The sequence below is a fragment of the Arachis hypogaea genome, unplaced genomic scaffold (assembly GCF_003086295.3).
Source record: "Arachis hypogaea cultivar Tifrunner unplaced genomic scaffold, arahy.Tifrunner.gnm2.J5K5 arahy.Tifrunner.gnm2.scaffold_176, whole genome shotgun sequence".
NCBI classification, from domain to species: domain Eukaryota; kingdom Viridiplantae; phylum Streptophyta; class Magnoliopsida; order Fabales; family Fabaceae; genus Arachis; species Arachis hypogaea.
Genome location: NW_027255549.1, coordinates 21,094 through 27,818, shown reverse-complemented (window position 1 = coordinate 27,818; position 6,725 = coordinate 21,094). Strand labels below are relative to the sequence as shown.

At 38.6% G+C, this 6,725-nt stretch overlaps 1 non-coding gene across 1 annotated transcript; it reads left to right on the top strand.

Moving 5' to 3' along the window:
- The first annotated feature begins 4,922 nt into the window (after positions 1-4,922).
- LOC114927320 (small nucleolar RNA R71) lies at positions 4,923-5,029 on the top strand. The gene has a single exon (XR_003817640.1). It is a non-coding gene; the product is annotated as a small nucleolar RNA R71 (small nucleolar RNA).
- The last annotated feature ends 1,696 nt before the right edge of the window (positions 5,030-6,725 follow it).

Below are 6,725 nucleotides of genomic sequence, written 5' to 3'. Positions count from 1 at the left end.
ACTTCGATACAACTAACCAGCAAGTGCACTTGGTCGTCCAAGTAATACCTTACGTGAGTAAGGGTCGAATCCCACGGAGATTGTTGGTATGAAGCAAGCTGTTGGTCACCTTGTAAATCTCAGTCAGGCAGATATAAATTGATAATGGTGTTTTCGAATAATAAATAATAGAATAGGGATAGAGGTACTTATGTAAATCATTGGTAGGAATTTCAGATAAGTGAATGGAGATGCTTTTCGTTCTCTGAACCTCTGCTTTCCTGCTATCTTCATCCAATTAGTCTTACTCCTTTCCATGGCTGGCTTTATGTGATACAATCACCACTGTCAATGGCTACTTTCGGTCATCTCTCGGGAAAATGATCCAATGCCCTGTCACGGCATGGCTAATCGTCTGGAGGCATCACCCTTGTCAATGGCTTCATCTTATCCTCTCAGTGAATAATATGCTCACGCACCCTGTCACGGCACGGCTATTCATCTGTCGTTCTCGATCATGCTGGAATAGGATTTACTATCCTTTTGCGTCTGTCACTAACGCCCTGCAATCGCGAGTTTGGAGCTCGTCACAGTCATTCATTCATTGAATCCTACTCGGAATACCACAGACAAGGTTTAAACCTTCCGGATTCTCTTGAATGCCGCCATCATTCTAGCTTACGCCACGAAGATTCTGGTTAGGAGATCTAAGAGATATTTATTCTAGCTTATTTCATGTAGAACGGAGGTCTTTGTCAGGCACGTGTTCATAGGGGAGAATGGTGATGAGCGTCACACATAATCATCACCTTCATCACGTTCTTGGGTGCGAATGGATATCTTAGAAGCAAAATAAGATGAATTGAATAGAAAACAGTAGTACTTTGCATTAATCTTTGAGGAACAGCAGAGCTCCACACCTTAATCTATGGAGTGTAGAAACTCTACCGTTAAAAATACATAAGTGAAGGTCCAGGCATGGACGAGATGGCCAGCCCCCTAAAACATGATCAATAGTCTCCTAAGATGAACAATGGATTAAAACTGAGACCAAAGATACCTAATACAATAGTAAAAGGTCCTATTTATAATAAACTAGCTACTAGGGTTTACATGAGTAAGTAATTGATGCATAAATCCACTTCCTGGGCCCACTTGGTGTATGTTTGGGCTGAGCTTGAGTGTTGCACGTGTAGAGGTCCTTCTTGGAGTTGAACGCCAGCTTTTGTGCCAGTTTGGGCGTTCAACTCTGGTTTTGGCTCCTTTTCTGGCGCTGGACGCCAGATTTGGGTAGAAAGCTGGCGTTGAACGCCAGTTTATGTCGTCTATTCTTGGCCAAAGTGTGGACTATTATATATTTCTGGAAAAGCCCTGGATGTCTACTTTCCAACGCAATTGGAAGCGCGCCATTTCGGATTCTGTAGCTCCAGAAAATCAACTTTGAGTGCAGGGAGGTCAGAATCCAACAGCATCAGCAGTCCTTCTTCAACCTCTGAATCTGATTTTTGCTCAAGTCCCTCAATTTTAGTCAGAAAATACCTGAAATCACAGAAAAACACACAAACTCATAGTAAAGTTCAGAAATGTGAATTTAACATAAAAACTAATGAAAACATCCCTAAAAGTAACTAGATCCTACTAAAAACATACTAAAAACAATGTCAAAAAGCGTATAAATTATCGCTCATCAGGTACACAGCTATATCACTTTTAACTCCTTTTCTTTTTAACTTAAACACAGGTTTCAAAATCTTGTTTCTTTGCCTCATATACCTCTATATCTTCTCTTATACCTCTTCTTAGGTATTTAGTAAAGGAAATTAGAGAATTCTAGACTCAAATCTGCCTTCTTGAGGCTTTCAGGGAAAACTGTCTTTTTATCAATATTTTATTATTATTTACTAAAATAATATTATTATTAAAATAATATTATTAATAAAATAATATATTAATAATTTTATTATTAAAATAATAATATTTTATTTAACTTTCAAAAATTGCATTTTTACCCCCGACTTCTTGGAAATTGCACTTTGACCCCTATAACATTTAATATTTGTACTTTAGCCCCTCAACTTTTGATTAATTAATTTTCAACTCCAAACTTTTTAATAATTGCATTTTGACCCCAAAACTCCTTGAATATTTTTTTTTTCAAAAGTTCATCAGTTTTCTGCTTGATTTTCAAGCTAGTTTTTCAATCTTTTCGGAAACCGATTTGAACCCGATTTTTATCAAACCAAAGAGAAACTTTTCAGCCATCAAATACACATCAAATAAGCATCAAAAAATCATGATTTTCATGGCTGGAATGTCACGTTTTCCAGAAGCACCAACAGCCACTTCAAAACCATCATAAACATGATTTTCAAGCATTAAACAACAAGTTTCCATGATCAAACCATCACACAAAACATCCAAAATCAAATCTCAAGCAACAAGATCTGGCTTAACACTTCAAGAACACAGCCAATCATTGACTAATTTACCAAACCTTACCTCCTTTGCTGCTGTCCGAGATTGCACCAAAAACAAGCTTCCAGAAGCACTTTTACGCCTATTTTAACATCAAAAACAACTTTAGAATCTTATGAACCATGAAGGCTGAAGCTTCATGATGATGAAAAGAAGGTTTTCCTCACCTTAAGGTAACTAGAAATCACGTTTTCATGGAGCTTTGGTGATTGAATAAGAGATCCTAAGAAAGAACATGAAGAAAACATCATTAACTTAAGGAACCACCATGGCCGAATCTTCAAGGAGGAGGAGCAGCCTTCATACCTTGATTTACTCCATGAAAAGTGACATAGAAATGAAGAGGAGGAAGAGGTGAACACTTTGGTAAGATTAGATTTTTGATAGGGGTTTCGGTTTGAGAAAGAACGGAAGTAGCTCAGGTGTTCATGGAAATTTCATGGTTTTCTTTCATGGTATTCTAAGCTTTTCCAAGAACAAAAAATGATAGCCAAGCCGTCCAAGGAAGGCCGTGGCTTTTGGATGATGATTATCCAAAAGTTACTTGTCAAAATATCTCAGGAAAGGATAATTACTAAAGCTAGATGTATTAGAACTTAAGTAATTACACTACTAATGGATAAACATTAAGTTACTTAGTGTAAATGACACTAGTAACTGGATAATCATAAGAATAAAAGATATATGATGAAGCATTAGCAGTGCTAAGTTCATCTAAGAATGCCGGTATTATCCGTTACCGGTAGATTTCAAGCTCAGTTATTATATTACTAAACATAGATCAACATTAATCACAGCAGAGAAGATAATAATATAATATTCTGAATAAAATAATAATATATGAATATTATATTAATATAATTTTTCTCTCGAAATTCGTGACCGGCTCGTCACATAGAGACTAACCACGAAAATCAGAATTTTGAAATTCGGGACCGAAGTGGCTCAAAAACGCAACTCTTCGTGTCGTGCCTACTTAGATTAGGAGAGGTGTCCTGTGCAATCAAGCTGCTGACTAAGCAGCTTGATGACGCAGCACCTGTGCAGTGGAGGTGCTTATATGCATAGAAATTCGTAAAAATTCTGTAAAAATTCCGTTTGATCCCAAAAAAGTGCCGTTTCTTCCGGGCTAGGCCGTTACATACCACATGTATTTCCAAATCACAGAGTCCTTTATCAAACATTGTTTCTCCTATGGCACAGGGGATGTGAAAACTCCCTGGGTCTTTCCTTTTTGTAGGAAGCTCTGGTTGAATGAGAGCACTGCACTCCTTATTCATCACTATGGTTTATCCTCCCTTGAGTGAGCTTTTCTTGGTCAACAGCTCTTCATGTACTTAATGTATGAGGGCATTTGTTGGAGGGCCTTGATGAATGGTATGTTTACATGGAGAGATGCAAATATGTCAAGAAACCTTGAGTATATTCTCTTCTCTATACCACCATTGAGTAATTGGGGAAAGGGTGCATAGAGTTTCAGTAGCTCCTTCTGTGTAATTGTGGTTTCTTGATGATTCTCTTCCTGCTTTCCTGCTGATGCATTTTCAGGTTATTCTGATGGTTTGTTCGGCTCTTCCTCAGTCTCCTTATCACTTATAGTAACCATCTTGCAATCTTTCCATCTGACTTTCTTTGCTTCACCTCTCGGATTTTTCTCTGTGTCACTTGGGAAGCTATCAGTAGGTTTGGGAATCATCTCAGATAGGTATCCCACTTGAAATTCCAGCCTATTGATGGTGTCTCCCTGATTATTGATATTGGCTTGCACCTCCTCTTTGAACACCTTGTTATCTTGAATCTCCTTGCATAGGCCTTCAAGTAGAGTCTCAATCCTTGATAGTCTTTCTTTCGATGATGGAGAGTTGAGATTGGAAGGATGAGAAGGGCCATTTTGACTTTGGTATGGATGTTGAGAAGTGTTGTTGGGTGGGTGTTGGTATGACCTTTGTGTGGAGTGTTGGTGAGTTGCATTGTTGTTGGGGTTATGGCATCTCTGATCTTGGCCTTGGTCTTGTTGATTTTCCCACCGAAAGTTTGGGTGGTTCCTCCAACCAGGATTATACATTTTGGAGTATGGGTCATGATTCTGCCTAGGTGAATTCCCAATGTAGTTGGCTTGCTCCTGACTACCCTCTGCTTCTTCATTCACTCCTTCTTGAGTTGCTGCTGAAGTGGTGATTGCTGCTACTTGATTCCTCTCCATCTTCTTGGCGAGGTCAGCTAATTGCTTGGTAATCATCTTATTTTGAGCTAGCAGTGTATCCACATTGTTCAGCTCCATCACTCCTCTAGTATTGCCTCTTTTAGAAGCATAGAAGTAGTCATTCTCTGCTACTGTCTCAATGACATCTATGGCTTCTTCAATGGTCTTCTTCTTGTTCAGAGATCCCCTGAATGAGTGGTCTACTGCCTTCTTTGATTCATATGAAAGACCTTCATAGAAAATATGCAACTGCACCCATTTATTGAACATATCTGGTGGGCATCTTCTTGTCAAGTCTTTAAACCTCTCCCATGCTTCAAATAGAGTCTCACCATCCTGCTGCCTGAATGTTTGTACCTCAGCTCTCAACCTGTTGATCCGTTGAGGAGGATAGAATCTTGCCAAGAACTTGTTCACCACATCTTCCCAGGTTGCTAAACTCTCCTTTGGAAAGGATTCTAGCCATTTAGATGCTTTGTCCTTGAGCGAGAAGGGAAACAGAAGTAGTCTATAGGTGTCAGGAACACCATTAGACTTCACAGTATCACATATCCTCAGGAAGGTGGTTAGATGTTGATTGGGGTCTTCTTGGACACTCCCTCCGAATGAACAATTGTTCTGAACAAGGGTGATGAGCTGTGGTTTTAGTTCAAAGTTGTTGGCATGTATGGTTGGCCTTTGAATACTACTCCCACAGTTTACTTAGTTTGGGTTGATGTAAGAACCCAGAACTCTTCTTTCTTGCCCAGCCTGATGCGCTGGACCTTCTCTGCCATGGTTATGAGCCTCTTCTTCATGATGGTTTTCCATATTCAAATCCATGTCTGGTTCAAAGTACTCTTCCTCTTCCTCAGCACCAACTACTCTCTTTCCTCTTGCTTCCCTCCTTAATCTAAGGAAGGTCCTCTCAGGTTCAGAATCAAAGGAAGTTGAAGCCCCGCTTCTTCTACCTGTCATACAACCAACAAGGCAAAAGCAAGAAAGATAGATGCAGATAGTAATTTCTACAGAAATGTTGTTAGCGTGAGTGATGCAATATATCAAACAGTTAGTGGGTTAGTGACTGAATTGTAAACAACTAAGAAAATGGGTGGGGAAAGCGAGAAAATACTAAACAGAAAGTAAATTACTCAATGAACTTAAATCAAATAAATAAAAACAATGCTCAATCTAGTTATCCACCAATTTAATCATTTTGATACAAAATCAATCCCCGACAACGGCGCCATAAACTTGAGGCACGGAAACTTGTCCCTTAACAATCTCCTCGGCAAGTATATGAATTGTCGTCAAGTAATAACTCACAAAAGAGTGAGGTCGAATCCGCAGAGATTGATTGGTCAAGCAACTTTAATTGGAGGAATGTTCTAGTTGAGCTAAGACGAATGTGGTTTTGAGAGTTGCAGAAAATTAAATGGCGGGAAAGTAAATAGCAGAAAACGTAAATGCTGGAATAAAGAGCTGAAAATAAATGACGGAAAGTAAATTGCAGAATTGTAAATGGGAATAGGGAAGATGATCATAGAAGTATTGGCATAAATAAAGAGAATGGGTAAGATCAGAAATAGGGAATTCATTAGGCTTAGGAGATGTTGCATTCTCCGATCAAGTTCATTTTTATCTCTTCCTCAATCAATGCATTCATTGATCTCCTTGGCAATCATCTTAAGTGATTGAATTCTAATTCCTTGGTAATTCAATCTCTGAATCAGATTCAATAGCCAATTCCTTGTCTAATTGCTCATGAGAAGAGATAAAGTGTGGTCACTGATTATACCACATTGTATTTCCAAATCAAGTATTGGGAGAATTATTATGTCACCATATCCGCCGAAACCCTAATTGTGGTCCAACATGAGAAAGTGTTTCTAGCATGATCTCTCATCCTTTTCCAAGGTTCAGAAGAGATCCAATATGAATAGCTTCTTTTCCAAGATAACTACTTCAATTAGATGAAGATTGAAAGCTTTCTAGTAAAATCAAGAGAAAGAAGAAGAAGAAGAATAATGAAAGTATTATTGATCCATCAAATTACAACAGAGCTCCCTAACCCAATGAAAGGGGTTTA